The 25,977-nt window shown below is 41.7% G+C and overlaps 1 protein-coding gene across 4 annotated transcripts in view; it reads right to left on the reverse strand.

The window, feature by feature from the left end:
- The window catches only part of Ankrd11 (ankyrin repeat domain 11), a 152,082-nt gene extending 126,511 nt beyond the window's left edge, over positions 1-25,571 (reverse strand). For 2 of the 4 annotated variants that reach the window (XM_085681862.2, XM_085681856.2), the window contains exon 1: positions 25,497-25,571. The gene's annotated coding sequence lies outside the window, so the exon portion shown is untranslated. Of the gene's footprint in view, positions 1-16,858; positions 16,927-25,496 lie in introns of those variants that run through there. The other 2 variants (XM_085681861.2, XM_048437490.3) reach the window with 2 other exon arrangements.
- Between the last annotated feature and the right edge of the window lie 406 nt (positions 25,572-25,977).

A 25,977-nucleotide genomic window follows, 5' to 3' on the forward strand; every position in this document is an offset into this window, starting at 1 on the left:
ACAATTCTAGCACACAACGCCTCTCCTGTCACCAACTTTCCTTAGGTGCAGGACAGCAAGACCATCAGAACAAGGCACAGGCAATGAAATGTTTCTCTCATGATTAGAATACACAGAACAGCAAAGTGACTGCAGTGTTACTCCTGGGACTGTAGTACGTGATTTAAGACCCACTCTTAGCAAAATAAATAAATAAATATCTTGCTGCAGGCTTGGAAGAAGTAAACTGCCATGTTGCAAACATACTAGTGGCAAGAAGGACAGGAGGCCTATAAAAACAGTCAAAGAGTTACCCACAGGAACAACCAATAAGAAAACAGGGATGCCAGTCCTACAACCAGAAGATAAATTATGCCAGCAATCTGAGGAAGCTTCAGTGTAGCTAGCCCACTCCTCATGTAAGCATCTGGGCTGTGACCTGGCCAGAACTAGGCAGTGCCTAGAGAAGGAGGATGCACCCAGACTCTCACCCACAAACTATGTGCTCTTTCCAAGGACTGCATTTGTGATTCGCCGCACAGCAGCTAAAAACAAACACACCCCCACAAAACACCTCCAAAGAAATCTTGGCACTCTTTCCTGCTGCCGCCTTCCATATACAAATGACACTAAGACACAGGGCCAAAGGGGCACCAACCTTCCAGGCATTGGTCCAAGAGGAAAACATTAGAACGAAGTATGTGCTTCATAACCTACTGCTAGTACACAGTCTACCAATGAAGTTGAGTCCAACTTCTTTATAAATTACCTCATAGCTTCCAACAATTAATGTAGTCCAAGGGCTTCTTTTAAATAAATTCAACACAACACTGACGTACAACTTAAAATATGCAGCCAGACAGTAGTGGCACACGACTTTAATCCCAGCACTCAGGAGGCAGAATCAAGCGAATCTCTGAGTTTGAAGCCAGCCTGGTTTATAAGCAAGTTCCAGAACAGTCAAGACTACACAGAAAAATCCTGTCTGGAAAAACCAAAAATAAAGAAAAAATAAAGAAAATAACCCACAAATTAAAATATGAACTTCCAAGCAATATATAATGGCTAAAAAGTCATCAACTAAAATTCAAAAAATTCTTAAAATTCAAAATATGACAAGATGGCTGAGCAGGTAAAAAGTTCTTGACCACCTGAACTCAAACTCAAGAGTGCTAATGCCCCAAAGTTGTCCCTTGACCTTCATACACACACACACACACACACACACACACACACACACACTACACAGTAATAAAACCTGTGAATAAACACACATGATCTCTAAAAAAAAATATTAAGTTAACCTTCAAACAATTCATGCAGATGAAAGCAATTCTTGCTAATTTTCTCTCTCTTCTTTCTTGAATGGACACTGGACAGTGTGTGTATAAGGTTAACTCTGCCTTCCCTTCCAATCCTAGGTAGTACAGAGAGATCAAAGAGTTAGAGAGGGAAATTTCATAACTAAAGACAAATTTTAACATGTTGCTCATAAAGCCTTTTTTTTTTTTTTTTTGGTTTTTGGTTTTCGAGACAGGGTTTCTCTGTAGCTTTGGAGCCTGTTCTGGAACTAGCTCTTGTAGACCAGGTTGATCTCAAACTCACAGAGATCCGCCTCTGCCTCCCAAGTGCTGGGATTAAAGGCGTGCGCCAACCACCGCACAGCCATAAAGTCATTTTTAAACAGACTTTCCTGACTGCTTTCTCTGCAAGATGATCTTACAGAAGAGAGAAAACCTACAAAATTCTTGAGTGGACACTAGAGCTAGAAAGACAGACTAATGCCCAGGAAAAAATAAAGCCATGAGTATACAACTGGAGGACAAAAATTGATAGATAACACTTAGGTAAGAAGAGAAAGATCACACCTTTTAATTAAACAGGTTCTGATGCTCTTGTGACCAAACGGATGAGAAAAAGAGGATAACTCAGCACCTCACACTCCTTCAAACCCTGATGCTACGGTGGACTCCAAGAGTTTCATTTTTAAAGAACATAACCTAGCACCATTAGCAGTCACTAGCACACCAAACTGTTTCTATAGTAATCAAAAAGGAAATATAAAGCATACAGCTTTACATAAATTGTTCTCTATTACAACAAAATATTGAAGTTGGACAAAGAATTTTGATAAAGAATCAGGTAGAACATCTATAACAATTCTAATCATTTATTCATCACCCACAATTGAGTTTACCTTCAATTCTAGAATAAGTCATTACTCACAATAGACATATAAAAATGACTATCAAGAATAAACACTCTATCTAGAAAAAAATCTAAAAGCCATGCTTGGTAACATACACCCATCATTCCAACAATTGGGAGGTGGACGTAGAAGATCAAGAGTTCAAAGCCAGTTCCCACGACAGAGACTCTGAAGACAGCCAGGGCTATATGACACTATGAGTTGTTTTGTTTTGTTTTTTAAAAGCTGGGCATGGTGTCCCACCATGGGGCTTAGTTAATCCCAGCACTAGAGAGGCAGAGGCAGGCGGATGGATCTGGGAGTTTGAGGCCAGTCTGGTCTACATTGCAAGTTCAAGAACAAACAGTTAGGGCTGGAGAGATGGCTCAGTGGTTAAGAGCACTGGCTGCTCTTCCAGAGGTCCTGAGTTCAATTCCCAGTAGCCACATGGTGGCTCACAACCATCTGTAATGAGATCTGGCACCCTCTTCTGGTGTGTGGGCGGGCATACGTGGAGGCAGAGTGTTGTATACATAATAAATAAATCTTTAAAAAAAAAAAAAGGAGCAGCCAGTTAGTTACATGATTAGACCCTATTTCAATAACAAAAAAAATAAAAAATAAAAACAGAAATCTAACTCAGGTACATCAACTAATCACATAAACACGTATAAGAGGCTAGCTATTTATAGAACAGAAAAGTGATTGCTTTGTAACAAGGTAATTCACATGCCAACAGGAAAAAGAAATGCACCAAGTCCTGGCCACATCAGGAGAGGCAACTGAACCAGAAAGGAAAATCCAACTACCACCCCTGCCTCCAACCAGTTGGGGCAGGCAGGTTGCAACACTCCTTCTCCTGACTCAGCTAGGCGTGGCTCCCCAGCCCAGCAGTTACAAAAGCACAGACATAAAACCTTTAGGGATAGGTCTCCCTACAAGGTCTTTCCACCTGACCAACTGTTCTTTGGTTTAAAAAAAAAAAAAAAAAAAGGCCCTACTTAGCACCATATTACTACCACAGCCCACGTGGCCAGCCAATGCCCAGGCTATAAAGGCCACAGTATCAGTACACACCCTACCAAAACACAAAGCTGCCATTCTCCCCCTAATCCATTTGGACTTCTAGAAACTAAGAGAAGATTGTCCACTTTTCCCTTCCATCCAGATCTACATATGACCTTGAGCGAAAGTATGTTCACTGGTAGTAAAGCTAAATGAACTTAAGAGGGGTTCAAATCAACACTCATGCAATGCTTTTAATGTTCACTTCTTCAAGTATTATTCTACACAGTGGTAAATTAATTTCATAATAAATGTGAGTAACATCAACTGTTTAACCAGAAAGGTTGTCTTTGTCAACATTTTCTAGACAAAAACAGAACTACTATGAAATCCAAGTACCCAACACCCAACCTTGCAAAGCTTTTCACTTTCAGGAAGGTTACTAGTTAGTCACGTATTTCAAACATCAAAATGTTACTGCTTTTGACCAATGTGAATTCAAAACAAGCAGAACACAGAAGAGACACATAGAAAGTCTTTAAAGTTAGATACAATCAGGGTGCATCATGTACATAAATTGTCAAAGAATATATATTCTTTTCCTTTTTTTAAAGACAGATAGTCATGACTGTCCTAAAACTCTCTATATAGACCAGTCTGGCCTTAAATTCAAGAGATCTGCTTGTCTCTGCCTCCAGAGCACTTGGATTAAAGGCATGTACCACTACATGAAACTTAAAATTTCTTTTTTCTTCTTTTTTAAAGAATCCTGGAGCTGGCAAGACGGCACAACAAAGGACCCAAGTTTTCCCAGCATCCACATAAGACAACTCAAAACTGCCTATAACTCTACTTCAAGGATTTCTGACATCTTTGGTCCTGGAGAACATCTGCACACTCATAAACATATAACTTTTAAAATTTTAGAAATAAGCTGAGCAGTGGTGGTGCACACCTTTAATCCCAGCACTCAAGATGTAAATGCAGGTGGATCTCTGTGAGTTTGAGGCCAGTCTGATCTACAAAATTGAATCCCAGAATCCCAGGACAGTTAGAGCAGTTGTACCAGAGAAACCCTGTCTTTAAAAAAAAAAAAAAAAAATTTTAAAGAAATCATAATTGGCTGAGGATGGTTTAGCTGTTAAGAGCACTTAATGAATTACTGTAACTATCAGTGTTCAAAACCCAGCACTTCAAAGTAACAAGCCAAAAGTTCTGCCAACACCTATAATTCAAGGTCCAAAGTGTACATGATGCCTTCTGGCCTACATGCGCACAAACACACACACACAAGCGCATCCACCTGCACACACATGCACATACACTCAGAAAAAGGGGAGTATCACCTGGGTCAGTCAGGAAAGTAAGTTAAATAAAAAAATGTGCCCCAACATACGCCATTGAGCATGAGCCAGTACACTCTTAACCCAAAGTAATCTGGTAAAGTCACAACTTTAAATATTTATAATCCTTGGTCCAGTAATTCTGGGAATGTAACTAATAAAAAAACACTTAAGAAAAATACAAGAATATACAGAGTATTACTGTTGCACTAAAACATTGGAAACAAGTCCATCAACAACAGACAAATTAAGCCAAATGGTTGCACACACTCATGTTTCAGTACAGTAGGCTCCATGTTAACAAAAAATAAAATCCAAGACCAAGTTTTAGGAAGCAATTACTAGCCAGGCGGTGGTGGCACACACCTTTAATCCCTGCAAGTGGGAGGCAGAGGCAGGCAGATCTTTGTGAGTTCGAGGCCAGTCTGGTCTACAAGAGCTAGTTCCAGGACAGGCTCCAAAGCTACAGAGAAACCCTGTCTCAAAAAATCAAAAAAAAAAAAAAAAGAAAGAAAAAGAAAAAGAAAAGAAAAAGAAAAAGAAAGAAAGAAAGAAACAATTACTGCATATCTGCCACTCGTGTCAACAACTTCAACATATATATAGTATTGCATGCAAAAAAAAAGTCCCTTCCATTCCTCTATAATTACCTTAACCATAATGAATATGAAATAATAATGAATATGAAAACCAGAAGTAAATTCCTTCGGATCAAGTGAGTGGGACTTTTTTGCTTTTAGTTATTATATTTTGTGGTACTGGGAACTAAATCTAGAATCTTGAATATGCTACACAAGTACTCTATCACTAAGCCCTATCCCCGACCTTAATGTGTTTTTACTCAGTCTGGAATTCCCTACAGTGCCTACAGGTGCTCTCCTTGCTAGCCTCTAATCTGTCCCTGAGTCACAACAGGCTTTGAGGTGTGGAAGTCATCCTCTTGGCTTCAAAATTATTCTGGCACTCATCTCACAATATTTCAAAACATGTAACAAACATTTATAGGCATGTACAGACTAGAATACAAGATGTAGTAACTTGTTGAAATACATGACGCTTGAAGGAGTGGGGGTATTGGGTAGAAGCCTATTTCATGAACAAACATCTACAAATAAAGTGTTTAGAAAAGAGTATGAGTCAGGGTGTGGTGCTGCATGCCTTTAATCTTGCCACCTGGGAGGCAGAAGTGGATCACTGTGATTTCAAGGTCAGCTTGGCCCACACATCGAATTCCAGGTCAGCTATTACTACATAGTGAGACCCTGTCTCAAATTTAAAAAAAAAAAAGTACAAAGATAGGAAGAGAGAGATATAAAAAGAGGGAAGACAACAGAGAGCTAGTGTTTTAACACAATGGACCAAGAATATGCATGGCCCCAAGTATCAATCCTCAGTACTACAAAAAGAAAATTAAAAGAGAAACAGCAGCAACAAGACTGTCTTTGGTCTCACCATGGTCTTATCTAACATGACCTTTTAACTAATAAACCAACATGAAGTATAAAAGCACCACGAAGCATTTCTCCAGTATTTTTATTACAAAAATGCTAAACTAAGTAAAAGTGTATGTGAACATGTCAGACCTGCAACTTGACTCAAGTATTTGTACTGTTCTCAAGTCTATCTTGCTATAGCATTTAAAATTATGCGGCTACCAAAGCTTCACTTTTCGGAGTCAGAAAGATGACTCAGCAAGTAAAAGTAACTGCAGGTAAGTCCAATTCCCTCAAGTCAATCAATCCTCAGAATTCACCAGATGCAAAGCTGTCCTCTGAACACATAAAAGTATACAACACTAAATGTAATTTGTTTTGTTTTGTTTTGGTTTTTCAAGACAGGATTTCTCTGTAGCTTTGGAGCCTGTCCTGGAACTAGCTCTTCTAGACCAGGCTGGTCTCGAACTCACAGAGATCCACCCACCTCTGCCTCCCGAGTGCTGGGATTAAAGGCATAAACTGTCACCACCCGGCCTAAATATAATTTTTAAAGTTGTTTTTTTAAAAAAAAAAAACTTTCTAAAATAACAATTAACTGGGAGGTGGTGGTTCACACCTTTAATTCCAGCACTTGAAAGGCACAGGCAGATGGGTCTCTGAGTTCAAGGCCAGTCTGTCCACAAAGAGAGTTCCAGGACAACCAAAGCTATTACACAGAGAAACCCTGTCTTGAAAAAATTAAAGAGTAGTGTCAGAAGGTACAAAAAGTAGCTGGAGGAGACCTCCTAGGTTGTCTGAGAAACAGTCCTGCTATTCCTACTGCACCTAAAGACACCATTTCTCTACAACACAGTCTAGTTCTGGGAATGAGGAACTAGTGTGCTTCAACATCCAGCACTCTCCACTAGAAATCTAACCTTGGTGGAATATCAGAGTCATCAATCTCTGACCTCAAAGTACATATGTTTTGTTTCTTCAAGTTTTCAGAGTGCTGGTGACGAACCTGTCTGGATATGACAGAAAATAGGTTTTACAGTGAGAGTTCTTGAAACATTAAATAGCACTGACAAATCTTAAAAATTAAACCTAATACTGTATCCTTCATTTACAAAAGGCTTTGAAAAAAAAGATTTTAAAGATCAAATAAAAAGAAAACACTGGCTCATTATGAAAATTATTAATAAACCGATTTTGTACTTCATATTTCCAAGGTGAGTTACTTTAAGCAAAGGCTAAGAAAGCAAACTATCAGACAGGCAGTGCTGGCTTATGCCTTTAATCCCAGAACTCAGGAGGCAGAGACAGAGGGATCCCTGGTCTACAGAGCAAGTTTCAGGATAGTCATGGCTGTTACACAAAGAAACCCTATGGGGGAACAGAGGGAAACCAACAACAAAAAAAGACAAAACAAAACAAAAAAAAGTAACAATAAATACTAGACAAAGGTCCAAACCAGGTATAGAGGCACATATCTATAAACCTAGCACTGGGGAGGCAGAAGGATCCCATCAATTCCCATCAGCTCAGGTTCAGTCTAACTTGAAGAAGGAAAGAGGTTGGAGAGTCAAGAATGAGAGGGCAGAGTGGGAGAAGGAAGGAGAACAGAACAGAGCATATTGGCATCTCTTTGTAATCCCAGGGGCACTTGGGAGGTTATAGGTCAACCTCTACTGTATCAAGTTATCAAGTTCCATATTATCCATATTAGACTGGGCTACATGAAAACCATCCCAAAAAAGTAGGGTGGGGGAGGGGAGGCACAAAGGCTAGGCCACAACACCTACTGGACTTGAGAAGCAGCACAGACAGGTCCTTTAGGGACAGCCAGAGCAGACCACAGAAACATCACGATTTGGGTTTGTGGACTGTGCGTGTAACAAGTTTCACTTTGTAATCAGAATGGCCTGGAACTTGCTATGTATATACTGGGCTGGTCTCCAGCTATCAATCGTCTTGCCTCTGCCTCCCTAAAACTGGGATTAAAGAGCCATCGCCTCCCTATGGTCTTCAAGACCCAGATTCAACAAGATCTGAGAAACAGGAAGGAATGCACATATAAACTATAATCCTAGCACACACACTGAATGTAACAATTAAAAGAACGGCAAATGAAAACTAGAGGGTACCTAAAACCATACTGTTGGGAGATGATTTTTCTTTTACAAGGTGAGGGAGGGAAGGAAGGAAGGAGGGAGGAAGATGTATGTATAATATCCTATTCCAAAGAAAGAAAATGCCTACTTTGCTAATGACCCTGAAGTTTCCATATTGCACTTGGACATTCTCACTGAATGTTCTACTCACAAAAACAGTGTACAAGTCTGGTGGTGGCGGTGCACTCCTTCAATCCCAGCACTCAGAAAGCAGAGGCTGGCAGATCTCTGTGAGTTTGAGGCCAGCCTGGCCTACAGAATGAGTACCAGTATGAAAGTGCCCTTCACTCCACAGGCTGTCCAACTTTCCCTGGTAGAAGCAGCTGTCTGCTGCCCTAGTGGCGCCACAACTGCAGTCACTCCCTGTGGCAGCCACACTGAGCCTCTCAGAAATAATTCTGTGAGCTCATTATCACCATAACTCTAATATCAAAGAAGCATACCTCAATAATGAGACGTTGTTTGTGTATTGGGAGTTATGTTTGTTTTTAACAACATAAGCCTTTTGTTTATGTCTCAGCTGATACAATGGATGATAGCTGTAATATCAGCAACTGGGGAAACTGTGTCAGGACTAGAACAAGTTTGAAGACAATTTGAGACTGGGATGAGTTCACAAGACCAGCATAAATTTCAAAGTGAAACTCTGTCTCAAAAAACAGTGAGGAGAAGGGAGGCTGGAGAGATGTCTCAGCGGTTAGGAACACTGATTACTTTTACAGAGGTTGAATTTAACTCCCAACAACCATCTATAATGGGATCAAATGCCCTTCGCTGGCAAGTGGAGGAACATGCAGACAGAAAACCCATACACATACACACACACACACACACACACACACACACACATTACTTACTTAAAAAAAATCTTTATTTAAAAAAAAAAAAGAAAAACAAGGACTGGGAATATCGCTCAATGGGTAGAATTCTTACCTACCATGCATAAAACCCTAGGTTCAATCCCCAGCAGTGCATAAAACCAAGCATACTAATATATTCCTGCAATTAAAGCACTTGGGAAAATCAGAAATTCAAGGTCACCACTGGCTACACATGGAGACTGAGGCCAGTCTAAGATACATTAAAAACCCTGCTTCAAAAATGTAAATAATTAAAAATAAATTAAAGAAGCTAGAGAAATGGTTCAGCAATAAAGAGTGTTAGTTGCTTTTGCAGAGGACCTGGATTCTGGTGCTTGTGCCCACATAGTGATTCACAACCATCTGTTCCAGGGAATCTGACATCCTCTTCAGACTTCCTTGGGCACCAGGTACACATGTGACACACAAACATAAATTCAGGCAAAACACTTGCTTTCATAAAATAAAATCTAAAAACAATTATTCTGACGTGCTTAAACTATTCAAATAAATAAATTCAAATAAGCAAAATCAAAACTAAATAAAATCAAAATCTCACTCTGTAGCTGGTCTAGAATTCCTAATTCTCCTAGCTCAGTCTTCCAAGTACTAGGATTAAAGGTGTGTGCCACCAAGCCTGGCACTCAAAAGAATGAAATCTTGAATATTCCAAAGGTTTTCAAGAATTAGACCATACAAAAGTTCTATGGACTTACCAACTATTTGAACAATAAATGGCCACACAACCTTTGTTAACTGTATGTACAGTGGATCCCAGTGGGTCCCCCTTGTTCCCAGAGTAGCAGTTCCATCACTGGCAAGTCCCTTGAAAACCAGTAGTGAAGTGGCAGATAATCAGCTCAGAATAGGGTAACATCACTAGAAGAAAATTAATTACAGGGACACTTAACCTCCTGCACATAATCAATGATATCAGATATAAAACACCTCAAAGCAGCTGGGCGGTGGTGGCGCATGCCTTTAATCCCAGCACTTGGGAGGCAGAGGCGGTAGATCTCTGTGTGTTCGAGGCCAGCCTTGGTCTACAAGAGCTAGGTCCAGGACAAGCTCCAAAGCTACAGAGAAACCAAACACACACACCAAAAAAAAAAATTAGAGACCTAAAAAGTTTTTTCCCTGATTATGTTCATCAATGCAAACAAGCATAAAATATAGTCAGAAATGGGACTTAGAATCAGGCTAGCCAGGGTAGTGCATGCCTATAGCTAAGAAGTTCTAGGTCTCCTTGAGCATTTTGGTAGATAAAACCCTTATTCAAAGTAAAAGGCCAAGGCTCAGTACTATAGCATAAACCCCTAGAAGAGAAAGAAAGTGGGGAGGGAGAAGGGATAAACACCAGTATCAACTATTCATAGAGAATACTTCTTTGAGTCATGTGCTAAACCTGAGTCAAATTGTGAATTTGTAACCTGATTCTCATCTGATGATTTTCTCTATTTCTTTTTTGTTAAACATACTGGGGAGGGGAAGTCAGTGACAAGGTCAACATCTGGCTGTTAGAAGACAACCTGTGGCAGGCAGTTCTCTTCTTCAGTCCTGTGGCTCTCATGGATTGAACTCAGATTATCTATCACGCTTAATTCTAAGTGCTCCTACTCACTAAACCATCTAGCTCAAGTTCTGTGTGACTTTTCTATCACCTCCACATCTTTCTAGGTGATAGCTGCATTCACAGAAGTACAAACGAACTTAGTCACCAATGACAAATATCTACATAGGAAGTCAAGAATATATCCTGTTGATAAAGGATATGAGTTCCAATTCTAGTTCTACAGCTACTCACTAGAACACCTCAGCACCTGTTTGTTTCTTTCATTGCTGGGGAAGGCACCCAAAACTCTTGGCATCCCTCCTAGGAGCCTCAGCCTTCCCAAGTACTGGGATTGCAGGCATAAACCATTATACCCAATTTGGATAAGTCACTTTTGATGTAAATGTGAGTTGGAAGTAACACCCATATGATAGGCTACACACAAAGGAAACATATCACCAATAAATTATTCAATTTGCTACAAATCTCACCACTCCCATTTCACACCCACAATCTTCCTTCTAGTTTTCCCCAGGAAGTAAGAAGTTCCATTTTCAAAAGTAAAGCTTGGTAACACAATATTAAATATATAATTTCCTGAATCTATTATTTAAGAATGTCCCATATCGGGCAGTGGTGGCGCATGCCTTTAATCCCAGCACTCAGGAAGCAGAGACAGGAAGATCTCCATTGAGTTTGAGGCCAGTCTGGTCTACAAAGTGAGTTCCAGGACAGGGTCCAAACCTACAGGGAAACCCTGTATTGAAAAGCCAAAAAAGAATGTTCCATAATATTTTAGGTCTTAGACAACTCTAGTCTCAGAGTCTGAAAATGGAGACAGGTTTCCTTTCATCTTAACAGCCCAGGGAAAACTAATTTCAGCCCCAGCTGCTGACTTCAAAACCAAACAGCTTTGATAGCCCACTTGTCTTAAAGCATTTTTTATTTAGTTTCACTCACTGAAAACATAACCCTCAAAGGCATTCCTGTGCAAGAAAAATGAGCCAGCTTGCTTCGCGGGGGAGGGGAGCGCAGGACAGCTTGTCTCCAAGGTGTTTCCAATCCATCCCCACTGTATCAGAGCTCTGGTGAAACAAGACTCGGGAGTTTTTAAATCCAATCCAGTCTAGTAAGACAGCAGTGCTAGATTAGCAACTGTGACAGGGAAATAACCGCAAAAAGAGTATTCTCTCTGAAAAAAGTAAAACGTAAAGTTGTTAACAAAGGGAAACAGTTCTGAGAAGACTTCACATAAAAATAAAGAACCAAGTGCGTTCTATAGCCTCTTCAAGAGCATCCAGCACCCTATAGCAATGTAAATCTACCACATTTACAGTTAATGCCTTCATAATCTGTAAGTATTAAATGGAATATGCCAGGAAAAAAAATCTAAGTTTTAAAATGTATAAGATTTAAATGGTTCAATGGTTAGCACTTGCTACTCTTGTAGAGGACCTGGGTTTGGTTTTTAGCAACCACAAGGGGCTCACAACCACTCCAAACTCCAGTATCAAGCCCTTTTCTGACCTCCTTGAGCACCAGGTGCATACGTGCTGCACAATCCTACATGTAGGAAAAGCACTCATATGCATAAAAAAAATAAATGCTTTTTAAATAGAATGTATACTATTCCTCAGGTATAGTTGCACATACCCTAATCCCACAATCCAGAGGCAGAAGCAGCAGCCAGATCTCTGAGTTCCAAGTCAGCCTAGTCTACATATTGAGTTCCAGGATAGAAAGAACTACATAGTGAGATCTTGTGACTAAATAAATAAATTTCAAAATATAAGATAAAAATGTATATTGCTATTTCTGCCTGCCTACACGCCTAAGGAACTGAATCATCCTGGGTCCACCAGTAACATAAGTGTCAACACCACAGTCTGTTTCAAAACTGTTATTTGGCTGGGCGTGGCCATGACACATGTCTTCAATTTCAGCACTCAGGAGGCAGAGAAAGGTGGATACATATGGGTTTGAGGACAGCCTGTTCTACAAAACAAGTTCCAGGCCAACTAAGGCTACATTGACAAAAGACAACAAGTCGGGAGTGGTGGTGGCTCATGCCTTTCATCCCAAATCAGGAGGCAGAGCCAGGCAGATCTCTTTGAGTTAGAGGCCAACCTGGTCTACAAAGTGAGTCCTAGAACAGCTGGGACTGTTACACAGAGAAAGAAAGCATGTCTTGAAAAACAAACAAACAACCAAAACAAACAACACTCTTACTTAGCAATGAATGTCCAATCACCTAAAAGTGACTCTAGCCAGCCAGACATACCAGAAAGCCATAAAGTGCTGCCTTTCAGTGAAAAGAGAAATCAGAAAGCACATAGCAAATATAGGGTTCAATATTATCTAATATTTCAATACTGCCCACAGTTTCAGGTGTCCAAGAGGCATCCTGGATCATCTCCCTCCTTGTACTTCTGTTCTCCTTTATTACCTCACCTGCAATTATGCTAAGCAAGACTCAGGGCCCTGACAGAAACAGAACTGCTATGAGAGCAGTCCATCAAACTACTGAACAGACAAGGAAAGAACTGTACTCTACTGATTTGAAGTAACTCAAGAATGTTCACCATATGCAAAGCATGGTGGCACATGTCCTTAATCCCAGCACTTAGGAGACAGGGGTAGGGGGATCTCTGTGAGTTCAAGACCAGTCTGGTCAGTTCCAAGACAACCAAGACTGTCACAAAGAGAAACTCTGTCTCAAAAAACAAAAAACAAAAACAAAAAACCTGTTCACTCTTAAATTTAGTCTGAATAAATGGATTAATTGCTTTTCGCATAAACTATTACATCCCATAATATTTTCTCAGACTTATAAAAAAGTAGACTTTTCAGCCAGGCAGTGGAGGTGTATGCCTTTAAATCCCAGCACTCAGGAGGCACAGACAGGAGGATCTCTGTGAAATGTGTGAGTTTGAGGCCAGCCTGGTCTACAGAGTGAGTTGCAGGACAGTCAAGGCTGTTACACAGAGAAACCCTGTCTCGAAAAACCAAAGCAAAACAAACCAAAAAAAAAGGGTACATCTTTCAAAATCACCCTCACTACCAGACTATTAAACAATGGACCCTATGGTGGTTTAAATGAGAAATGTCTTTCATAGGCTCATGAATCTGAACCCTCAGTTACCAGTTAGCCATGCTGTTTAGGGAGGTTATAGAACCTTGAGGTTTAATCTTGCTGGAGGAAGCATGTCACTAGAGACAGATTTTGAGAGACTATATAACCTCTCTCAGCCTACTTCCTGTTTATTTTTCTCTCTCTTCTTACTGCATCTGAACAATCTCTCTGCTTCCTGATCCTATCATGGCATGCCTAGTTGCCATTATGAACTCTCAACCATGAACTAAACCTTTTCTTCCATAAAAATGGTAAATCTCTGTGAATTCAAGGCCAGCCTGGTTTACATAGTGAGTTCCAGGGCAGCCAGGACTACATAGAAGACACTCTGCCTCCCAAAAAAGAAGGGTGCCTATTATTAGAGCTGGGATGTAGCTTAGTTGGTCAGTTAGTACTTTCCTAGTATGCATGACACTCTGGGTTTAATTCCCAGTACTACAGAAACTAGGCATGTTAGTGAATGTCTATAATCCCAGTACTCCTGAAGTGGAGGTAGGCAAGAGGATCAGAAGTTCAAAGTATCTACAACCACAGTTTGAACCCAGTCTGAGATACATAGACAATGCTTAAAAAACACAAAAGGTTGGGCTGGTGGTGGTGGTGCATGCCTTTAATTCCAGCACTCAGGAAGCAGAGGCAGACCGATCTCTGTGAGTTTGAGGTCAACCTGGTCTATAGAGGGAGTTCCAGGACAGGCTCCAAAAAGCTACAAAAAAACCCTATCTTGAAAAACCAAACACACATACACACACAAAAGAGGCAAAAAAATAGAGGGCTGGGAGATACAGATCAGGAGTAAAATGCTTACCTAGCATGCCCCAAGTTCAATATACAGTACCACCAAAAAAAGAAAAAAAATCTTTTTAAAGCCAAGCACCTCAACCAAGGGTGGTGACACACCTTTAGTTGCAGCACAACAGGCACTGTGAGTTTGAAGCCAGCCTAGTCTATAGTTTCAGGACTGCCAGGGCTACATACAAAGACCCTGTCCCAAAATTCAAATGAAAAAGGTAGGCACCGCAGCTAAGGATGTACCTCAGAAGCAAAGTAGAACACTTGTTCACAAGGCCCTTGGTTCAACCCCCATTACTGAAAAGGGAAAAGGATAATGCAAATTTATTAGAACCAGGAATAACTGCTTTGTATATAAAGGTACTCTACATGTAATCTCATTAATGATATTTGTTTAAATTAATTAAGCTGTAAGGGAAGACAAACCAATTACCTAAGTTTCACACTGACGGCTAGTGAGGTGGCTCAAGAGGATAAAAGTGCTTCACCAAGTCTGAGTATCTGAGTTCAATTCCCAGGATCCACACGGTAGAAGAGGAGAACTGCTCCTGCAAGTTGTCCTCTGAAGTTCACACATGTGCTATGGTATATATGCACTCACACATACATAAAACACGAACCCAGAAATAAATGCAATAAAAAAAATTGTTTCCAGAGCGGTGGTGCGCACCTATAATCCCAGCACTTAAGAGGCAGAGGCAGGTGACTCTCAGAGTTTGGGGCAAGCCTGATCTACAGAGCAGCTTTCAGGACAGTCAGGGCTACAGAGAAACTTTGTCTTTAAAAAAAAATTAATAATAATAATAATAATAAAGTTTCATATGAAAAGATACAAATCAAAGTTGTGTACTATGAAGGAACTTCTCTAAGAAGATGCTGACTGGAGCCTAGTGGTGCAAGTCTGTAATCCCATAACTCAAGAGACTAAAACAAAGGACTGCAAAATTCAAGCACTGCCTCAACAACTTACCCAGACTTTGTTTTGTTTTTTTTTAAAGAAAAAACAAACAACTTAATGTCCTAAAATTTTTAAGAAGGGGGTTGGGGAGATGATTCAGCACAGTACAAACACACACTGCTCTTCCAGAGGACCTGAGTTCAACCTAAGCACTCACGTACAGTGGCTCAAAACCACTATTACCTGAACTCACATACATTACATCACATAATTACAACAGTGGCCCAGAACCACCAAAAACAAACAAAAGTACATTACTGGTACTTAATAAACTCGGAAGGTATAAGGCAGAGTTCAAGGCCAACCTTGTCTACGTAGCAAGTTCCAGGACAGTCAGACCCAGTCTCTCAAACAACTTTCTCACCACATAAGAGTATGGATGGATGAATGGATGGATGGACAAATATAAAAAATAAATAAAAAGTTTGGGGGCAAGAAAACATAAATCTAAAGATATTCACAAAGCCTAAAACCTTAAAATTGTTATCAATCTTTGAGGTTATAGAATAACAACAAAGCAAGTTGTCAATATATTTTTCAGGATCCTGAAAATTCAAAGTTTCTTCTATAAACCAAACAGAAAGGTGTTTTTGCTGTTATGTATATCCTTTAATTAGCTGCCATCTTAGTGACTTCTTATACATTAAGAGCACTGGCTGTTCTTCCAGAGGTCCTGAGTTCAATTCCCAGTATCCACATATCTATAAGTATCCACAACTATCTATAACTAGTTCCATGGGATGTGATACCTATCCTCTTCTGGTGTGCAAGTATATATGCTGACAGAACACCCATATACATAAATTATATATGAGTGTTTTGCCTGCAAATCTGTGCACAAAATTTACTCCTGGTGCCTAGCTACATACCTGTGGAGAGACAAAAGATCAGATTCCCTGGAACTGGAGACATTTGTGAGCCACTACGTAGGTGCTGGGAATCAAACATGGGTCCAGAAAGAAACGAAACAAAACGAAAGGAAAAGAAAAGAAACAAAATCCAAGCTGGGTCATGGTGCACGCCTTTAATCCCAGCACTTGGGAAGCAGAGGTAGGTGGATCTCTGTGAATTCGAGGCCAGCCTGGTCTACAAGAGCTAGTTCCAGGAAAGGCTCCAAAGATAGAGAAACCCTGTCTTGAAAAAAAAGAAAAGAAAAAAAAAAGAAAAAGAAAAACGTGGGTCCTCTGCAAGAGGTCCTCTGTTCTTACCCCAAGTGAAAATTTTTTTTCAGTTAATTCTTTCAAAAGTGTTGATTTTGTGTTTTGTAGGTCTTTTATTTCCTGTTTTACAGGATGTAAAAACCACATTTAGAAACATGGTCAAGTGAGCTGGGGGTGTAATTCAGTGGTAGAGCACTTACATAGCATATACAAGGCCCTAGGCTACTAAGAAAGGCAATGGAAAACTGACAACTTTTTTCAGTCAATTTATTTTTATTTTTTGTTTATGAGTGGCTTACCTGCACGTATCAATGTGCAACATTTGTGTGCCTGGTGCCTTCCAAGAAAAGAAAGAAGAGGGCATCCAATCTCCTGGAACTGTGGTTACGGGTGCTTCTAAGTCTCCATGTGGATACTGAGAAAGAAAAGTGGGTCCTCTGTAAGAACAGCCAATGTTCTTAACTACCAGGCCATCTCTTCAGCTCCTTAATAAACTATTAAGAATAAGAAATAAAGCTCCTCAGTACTTCTCTTCCAGCTTTTGAAGGAAAAAAACAGAACTGTTTGCTTTATTTTAGATGAAAATCTGATAGTAGTTATTAAACATTTACAAATTAAATTTCAATTTTATCCTTTCCAAACATCACTTTTTGGGGAGGAAGGAGGGAGTAGAGTATGGAACTCCTAACAATTAAGAGACCAGGAAAGCTGGGCAATGGTGGCGCACGCCTTTAATCCCTCGGGAGGCAGAGGCATGTGATCTCTGTGAGTTCAAAGCCAGCCTGATCCTGATCCACAAAGAGAGTTTGGGGAGAGACTCCAAAGCTACACAGAGAAACCCGGTCTCAAAAAAAACAAAACAAAACAACAGGCAAGGGGCTGGAAAGATGGCTCAATGGTTAAGAGCACTGACTACTCTTCCAGAGAAACCAGGTTTAATTCCCAGCACCCACATGGCAGCTCACAACTGTCTGCAATTTCAGTTTAAGGGGACCCAACACTCATGGCAAAACACCAATACACATAAAATAAAAAAATTAATTAAGAAAGAGAGAGACCAGGCAAGCTACAAACAACTAAGTTATACTCCCCAGCCCAAGATCATTTTTCAAATTTTAAGAGCAGAAACATTTTGTGCAATCTTAAGTAACCTTAAAATGTAAAAACATTATCTAAATACTCAAAATGTTAATGCTTTTATTTTCTTAATAAAAAGTCAGTTACTGGGCAATGATGGTGCATGCCTTTATTCCCAGCACTGGCGGGGCAAAGGTGAGGATCTCTGTGAGTTCAAGGTCAGCCTGTCCTGCAGAGGCTGGCCAGGGCTATCACACAAAGAAATCCTGCTTCGAAAAACCAAAGTAAAGAGTCAACTTTTTCTAATAATAAAGAGATGCACATGACTGCTTTACAAGTGGAAAGAGAATGTCTACAGACTTTCAAGATAATAATTTACCACAATGATGCCAGGACAAGACTAGAAGCTTAAGGCTTGAGGCAGCCAGTAACAAATATGCCTTTGAAATATCACCTCTCCCCAACCAGATCCTTCTACAGCACCACAGCCTGGGACTCAGAAGAGAAGGGAAGTAGTCACCAAAGTACCCTTGATTGTACAGTCTCTGAACAATCTCATAGATTTGTGTTCATACTAAAAATTCACTTAGCTTTTCACTCACAGAACCAGCTATAGATAGACTAGGATTTCTCAAATCTAGAATTGTGTCTAAATGATTCAAACCATAGCCAATTGTTTCCCCCTCTTACATCACCCAAATCATTAAACCAAACTCAGTCCACTTAACCAAAACCAAGAACTCAAGCCTTCATCTCCCAATCATCATTTTCTTTTCAAATGCAAATTTCTACCCTCGTGTCTTAGTGCATACCTGCAATTCAAGTATTCAGAAGGCTGAGCCAAGACAGTAACAAGTTTTGCTATCAGCCTAATTACACAGAAAAATTCTTAAAAATAAAAAAATAAAAAGTTTGCTGTTGGGCACTTTAATTCAAGCACTTGGCAGAAAAAGGCTGATGGATCTGAGTTCAAGGCCAGCCTGGTCTACAAAGTGAGTTTCAGTAAGCCAGAATACACAAATCCTGTCTTGAAAAATAATAAGTAAGTACGTAAATAACAGTCATTTGTCATTTATATAAACATTCTCCTACAGTGCTAGAACCAGTGCCTAGAGCATGGTAGACAGATGCTGTACCACAGAGCTACAACCCAACCACCAGGTCCCTGTTTTAAAATTTAGAAAGTATAAGACTATTACCCTAGGGCTGGAACGATGGCTCAGCAGTTAAGAACACTTGCTGCTCTTACAGAGGACCCAAGTTCAATTCCCAGCACCCATGTGGTAACTTTCAACTGTCCATGAGTTTAGTTCCAGAAGATATGACATGACACCTTCTTCAGACCTCCTCGGGGCCCAGGCATGGCAGGAAGTACACTTACATACATGCAGACAAAATTTGCATATACAGAAAATTATATTTTAATATAGATTGTTTAGCTGGACAGTGGTGGTGCAAGCCTTTGATCCCAGCACACAAAGAAGGCAGAGGTAGGCAGAGCTCTATGAGTTCAAAGACAGCCAAAACTATACAAAGAAACCCGGTCTCCAAAAAAAAGATTGTTTAATTATACGTGTGTGTATGTGTGTGTGTGTATAGACACACACGCACATACATTATATACAATACAAACATACAAACTGACTTAAGGCTGTACACGGCAGAGTACACTATAATCCCAACATTCCAGGACTAGAGGATCCGGAGTTAGGGGGCACCCTGAACTATACGAGACTCTGTCTCAAAAAGAAAGGGAGAAAACCTAGGTCTACAAGGGAAAACAAAAACATGCAACTCCACTTTGGTATATTTCCCTCAAAAAAATTTGGGGAGAGAGGTGTTTACTTGCTTTTTCTGAAATAAGACCTCAATGTTAGCTCTGGCTGGCCTAGAACTCAAAGATTCCCCTGCTGAATTAAAGGTGTTCACTACCACACAAGGCCCAAAGAGCTTATCTCATAGAAGCTGAAGTTTTCACAGGACCCCGCTATGACAGTAAACCACTATTCATGCTGCCTTTAGAGAGAAGGTGCTCACCACAGGTAAAACACTTCTTCCCCATGAGCAGCAACAGCAACTTCATACATACTGCCTAGCCTCAGACTCCACCAAACCACAACACTGGGACCTAACAGGAAGGGCGTGGAAATCAGAGTAAAAACTGCTTGTAGACTTTTCCTTTTGCCTGAAAGTAAGTTCCACTAAAATTTCTTTCACAGAAAGTAGTTTTCTTCCCACAAAACAATAACCTGTCTTTCTCTTATTCTATACCAATTATGAAAGCCATGTCCTACACCTTCAACTAAACTCCAAAAGGCAAATTTGTAATGAAGACTAATAGGGAAGCAACACAAGGCAGAATTTCTAGCCAATCAATTTCTCTAATCAAAATTATTCATATACAGGCTTTAAATCAGTGGTTCTCATTCTTCCTAATATTGCATTGACCCTGTAATAATCCTCATGTTGCAGTGACCCTTAACCATGAAGTTATTTTTATTGCTACTGTTATGAATCATGTAAATATCTGTGTTTTCGGACTGTCTTTTAAGCAACCCCATTGAGAAGGTTGATAAGGTCATTGGACTCCTGTTATCGACCCACAGTTTGAGAACTGTTGCTTTAAACAATTCCACAAATATCTGTCAAACCGATTCTATGACTCTCCTGTAACACCCAGGTCTGGTCCAATGTTACCAGTGAGATCATTCTTATCTTCATTAAAGCATACAACATTATCTCTGGAGAAAGAAAAAAGACAGGGGCAACACACCAAACAAAGTATTAGATAGTTGATAAATTCTTTCTGTCTGTAACAAAGTAGGGGTACACTTCCCTTGGGAGTACTGATTAAGAAGTTTCGGTAACAACCAGGCCTAATATCTCACCACCTGAATGGTTGAGACATAAGAATCAGGGTTCAAGGATCCTTGGATACCACACAAATAAGTAAATGTAATTTTAAAAATGAAAAAATAAAAAAAAATAGTCCTCAGATAGTTAAAACAGACCCTGTCTAGCTGGGTGGTGGTTGTAGCACACGACTTTAATTCTAGTATTTGGGAGGCAGAAGATCTCTGTGAGTTCCAGGACAACAGCCAGGGCTACACAGAGAAACCCTGTCTCAAGGGAAAAAAAGAGGTGGGGCTAGAGTGGGAGGACCTAGGAATATAGTTCAATCAAGAAACTGTTTCCACTGCTTGCAAGATGCCCTGGGCTCAATCCCCAGCTTGGAATAAGCAGGGCGTAGCAGTGTATACACACCAGCTACCCTAGTACTCCAGAAGCAGGAAGATCAGAAATTCAAGGTCATTCTCTACTACAGTAAGAATGGTAAGAATGGATATACAGGAGATCTTGTCTTTAAAAAAGGAAGAGGAGGGAGGGAGGGAGGGAAGCAGGAAGGGAGAAAGAAAGAAAGAAAGAAAGAAAGAAAGAAAGAAAGAAAGAAAGAAAGAAAGAAAGAAAGATTAATTTATTATGAGGAAGTAATACTGAACTAAAACCCAAGGAAAGAGGAAGGCATATGAGAAGCTAGTTTGTACACTCAGCAGACAAGCATATCAGTATGTCAAAGCCCAAGTATAAGGTATGAGATCCAAACTAGATATCAAAGGACATTGTTTTTTGGTTTTTGTTTTTTGAGACAGGTTTCTCTATGTAACAGCCCTGGCTGTCCTGGAACTCACTTTGTAGACCAGGCTGGCCTCGAACTCACAGAGATTTCCATGCGTCTGCCTCCAAAGTGCTGGGATTAAAGGTGTGCGCCACTGCCCTGTGGTACCCATTCTTAAGAGTGACAGGACCAGGAATCTCGGCAGAAGCTTGTCATAGGTTGTATCTTCTTTGTTGTTGCTGTTGTTTTTGTGGAGTGGGGTTTAAGAGTTTGGGTTTTTGTTTTATTTTGTGGGCCTGTGCCATTAGATGCATACAAAAGTCAAAGGAAAACTTGAGGGAATCAGTTCTCTCTCCCATGTAGGGGGAATCAAAGTCAGGTCTCAGGTGCAGCAGCAAGCACTCGACCAGATTAGCCATCTCACCAGCCCTGGTTTTTGGTTTTCTGAGACAAAATCTTGAGTAGCTCAGGCTAATTTGTAACTTGTTATGTAGCCAACCATGAATGACCCTGAACTCCTAATTCTCCTAACCCTACCTCCCTAGTACTGAGATTAGAAATATGCTCCAGCTCACAATAATCATTTTGATGCTTATCATAAAAACAGTATTTGTAGTTCTACCATATTTAAAAATTTATTTTTATGTTCACCGGTGTTTTGCCTGCATGTATGTTTGTCTAAGGGTGTCAGAAGCCCTGCAACTGGAGTCACAGACAGGTGTGAGCTGCTATGTGAGTGTTGGGAATCGAACCTGAGTTTTCTGAAAGAGCAGTCACTGCTCTCAACCACTGGGCCAGCTCTCCAGTCCCTGTGTGTGTGTTTTAAATATGACAGACATGATACAAGTTGGATCTAGGTTCAATAACCAGCACCCAACTCACAGCTGTCTATAATTCCAGTTCCAGGGGAACTGACAACATCACACAGACATACATGAAGGCAAAAACACCAATGTACGTACACACAAAAAAAAAATACGCAAAATAAATTTAAGATAGAAATAAAATCACCCTCCCCCACCCAGTCTCCATTTGGGGGGCTGGGTATGTAGCTCAACTGACAGAGCTCTTGCCTAGTATTCAGGAAGCCCTGGGTGGTAGCACAAGCCTGTAACATTCTAGCACTGGGTGGTGGTTAAGAGGAGAGAATTCCAAAGTTATCTTCTGCTACACAACAAGTTCAAGCACAGCATGGACTACTTGAGACTGTCACCAAAACAAAAAACAAAAACAAAAACAAAAAACCTGTGTTTAAAAATTAACTACAAGGAAAACTGAACAGGATAATTAAACGATAATTTTAAAAATACAAAACAAAGCAGCCATTTAAATACAAAGCTGAATTCTAGTCTAGCTTAAGAGATACCACAAATATCCATCAAACAAACAAGCCACTTAAGAATAAAAATATCTATAGGAATTAATGAAGGAGTCATTAAAGCGGATCATTTCCTAAGCCTAAAAAGGCTTTCCATGCCAATTACCCAACTGCCCGAGTTCCGGAGCTGAGGACTGACACCCTCTTTCATATAGCTTTAAGACAAAACTGAGAAAGCTGAATTGGACAGAAATTCCATTTGAAATTCAAATGAGAACACATACTGAAAACATTTCAAGACAATAACTCCTAGTTATTTGAGTTCATTCGATTTTTTGTTTAAAGTTATCACAAGGGCCATGTTCAGTCTCAGAGCACTGCCTACACAGCAGTAATAAACTGTCACAGCATGCGGTCAGACATGCAATGCATCATCATTTTCACCTATTAGCTAGCAAATATCTTGCTATTAAGAGAAGCTCATCCATTACACTTACCATTTGAGGGATGAAGGGACTTACATGGGGTAATGGACAGATCAAAACACTTATTTTGGCAACAAATGCAGATTATTCTCTGAACCAGCATTTACTGATGCTTTCTAATTATACTATTTAATTGATGATGGGCTCATTGCCAATATGCAAAATAACCCTCCTCTTATATTTGATGAACATAATTTTACTATGTCAAACCCACTTAGGTATCCAAGGCACATACACAAAGCTTCTAGAAAAAATATTCTTAAATACAAACAGCATAGTTTCTTTAACTCTATTTGTAGAAAATTCTTCTTGTCACTGAATCAACACTATAATTATAGCTAACATGGCAGCCACTAGTCATCAGTAGCCCATCTGGTTTACTGAGATGAAAGGCTCTGATAGAGCAGCATGATTAACATGGCTAGTGTAGAGAAAAGCATGTAACAGAAATGCAAGTTAGAAGGCTGGTAGAAAGTTAGAACTGTAAATGAGGAATTCAAAACTGGGTGACATTTTTAGAGAACTTCTGGTAAATTGTGTCATACGTTGTTTACCACAGGAAGGAGAGGAAAATACAAATAAACACTCCTGAAATAACCAAATTTAGCAGTATCTTTTGGGTTGCTTTTTTCAAGGAACGCAAGAGGCAAGCACAAAGAAGAGAAAAATGTCATAGCAACTTGGCCTTTGTTCCCTCCCATCCCATTCCATTCAGGATGGCCAGCCTATCGCATGAGATCCTGCTCTTAAGCGTGAAACTACAGAAAGGAGAACAACAGCTAAATGGAGAGTGGGGGAGGAAACATCAGCTATATGGAGATCCAATTCAAGGGTCACAACCACAGTTAAGCAAGGCATTTTTCCGTTTAGGTATAGTTGCAAAGTGACATCAGGGTATTTGTGCAATCATTTCAAAAGACACAAACAGAACTCTAGGTCTTCAGTTCAAGCAAAGAAAGGTCTCAGGGCAACAAGTAACATTCTTGGAGACTGCCGTGGAACTATCCAAGTTCCACCACTGACTGGAATCTCACACACATAACACAGTAACTGTTTCAAAAGCTTTTTCCACAACCCATATCACCTACACGTTTGACTGAATAAGTCTCCTCATCCCCTAAAGATCCAAACCGGTGCACTTTTGTTCAATTGATATAATGTTAGGGACAGCATTCAAAGAACCACAGAAAGCTCACCTATGGCACAAAACCTGATTTTTCTACCGGAAAATTTGTAAAACTACACAAATTCTCCCAAGTGAATGTAAAACTTCCAGGACTGCAAAAACTACTATGAAACATGAGCACTAGACACATGCAACTAGAAGACTTTAGAGCACACAGCCTTACTGAGGACCAGATAAACCTTCACAAGACTTCCAAAATCCCTGTAAGCAACTTTGCTAGACTAGCTTTCCAGAAACACAACAAAGCCAGAAAACCCTACTGGGGCACCAGGTCAAGACCAGGCCTCAAGAAAAAGAAAAAAAAAAAAAAATGACTCCACACCAAGCCACATACATCGGAACTGAACCGCACATCCGTCTGTGATGGGGGCTGGATCCATGTGGCAAGGCCAACCCTGCACATACGTACACACACGCGCGCGCGAACATACCCGCACTCACACTCAGACACACACACACTCAGACACACACACACACACACACACACACACAGAGCTACCGCCTTGCCAGGGGATGATGAAATGAGGAACGGAAATTAACATTTCAAGCAACGTCTCACATTGTTCCTTGAGGCCAAGGGCTGCTTCTGCAGCCGTCGCCTACACCGCTTTCCTCCCACACTCGCCCCCCCAGTCCCGCCTTCCCCTCCCCCAGACGCCCCCCGCCGCCCCGCATTCCTGCCCCCACTCGGGCCTGCGCGCCTCCGCACCCCGCAGCTCCAGGTCCCCGGTTCGCCCGCCCCCTCTGGCTCGGCTCGCAGCCCGAGGGCCGCCTGCTCCCATTTCAAAACACGATAATAATAGGGACGCTGGGAATAACAACTACCACCAGCCCGGCGACGGGGCCCCTCCCGAGGGTCAGAGGTCGGCGCCCCGCACCACTGCAGACCCCAGGGACTCCGGGGAGCCCGCCGTCGCCCTCGTAGCTTTCCAAGACCCACTGGCCCACCGCCGCCCCTCAACCGAGGCCCACCCTCGATCCTCACAGCCACCCCAGACCGCCCCGGAGCCCTCCCTCAGCCCCTCACGGTCGCCGACCCCTGGGACGGTCCGAGGCTCGCCTCGGAGCCCGCCCTTAGACCCTCATGGCCGCTCGCAGGACCCCCGCGGCCCACCGAGCAGCCTCTCGCGGGGCCCGGCCCGCCTTAGGGCACCCGCGGCGTCGGGCAGCGGAGGAGGCCTGCAGGCCGCAAGGCCGCGGGAACGCCCGGCGCCCGCCCCGACCACCACCCCGCAAGGTCCTCGGCGCCTCTCACCTGGCTCCGAGGGCGACGCGGTTCCGCGGCAGAACGGCGGCGGGGCGCGGGCGCTGCCCATGCAGCCCGCGGCCGCGTTTCCCGGGCCGCGCGGCCCGGGCGGGAAGGCGGCGGCGGCGCGCGGGCTGTGGGACTGCTGCGAGTGCGGGGCCGGCGGGATGCAAGTCCGCCCTCGGCGCGCAGAAGCTCACGCGGGACAGTGGCTCGCGCGCGGGTGCTACTGTGGGGGCGTCTGGCCGCGGACTCCGCCGCGGCGCCTCCCCGGCTGGGGCCCTCGGTCCATAGCGCTCTGTCGCGGGCGGCCTCTGGCTCCAGGACCCAGCGGTGGCTGCGGCGGGCGCCGGCCGCATGAGAGGCTCCCGCCCATTGGCTCGCCGTATCCGCCGCCACCATTGGCCCGCCCAGCAGAGCGGCAAGGGCCGCTCACGTCACGTCGGGGAGGAAATGCGATCCTGGGGTGAAAGGGCGCAGGCGGCCTGAC

Source organism: Myodes glareolus, chromosome 22 (assembly GCF_982192425.1).
Source record: "Myodes glareolus chromosome 22, mMyoGla1.1, whole genome shotgun sequence".
NCBI lineage: Eukaryota > Metazoa > Chordata > Mammalia > Rodentia > Cricetidae > Myodes > Myodes glareolus.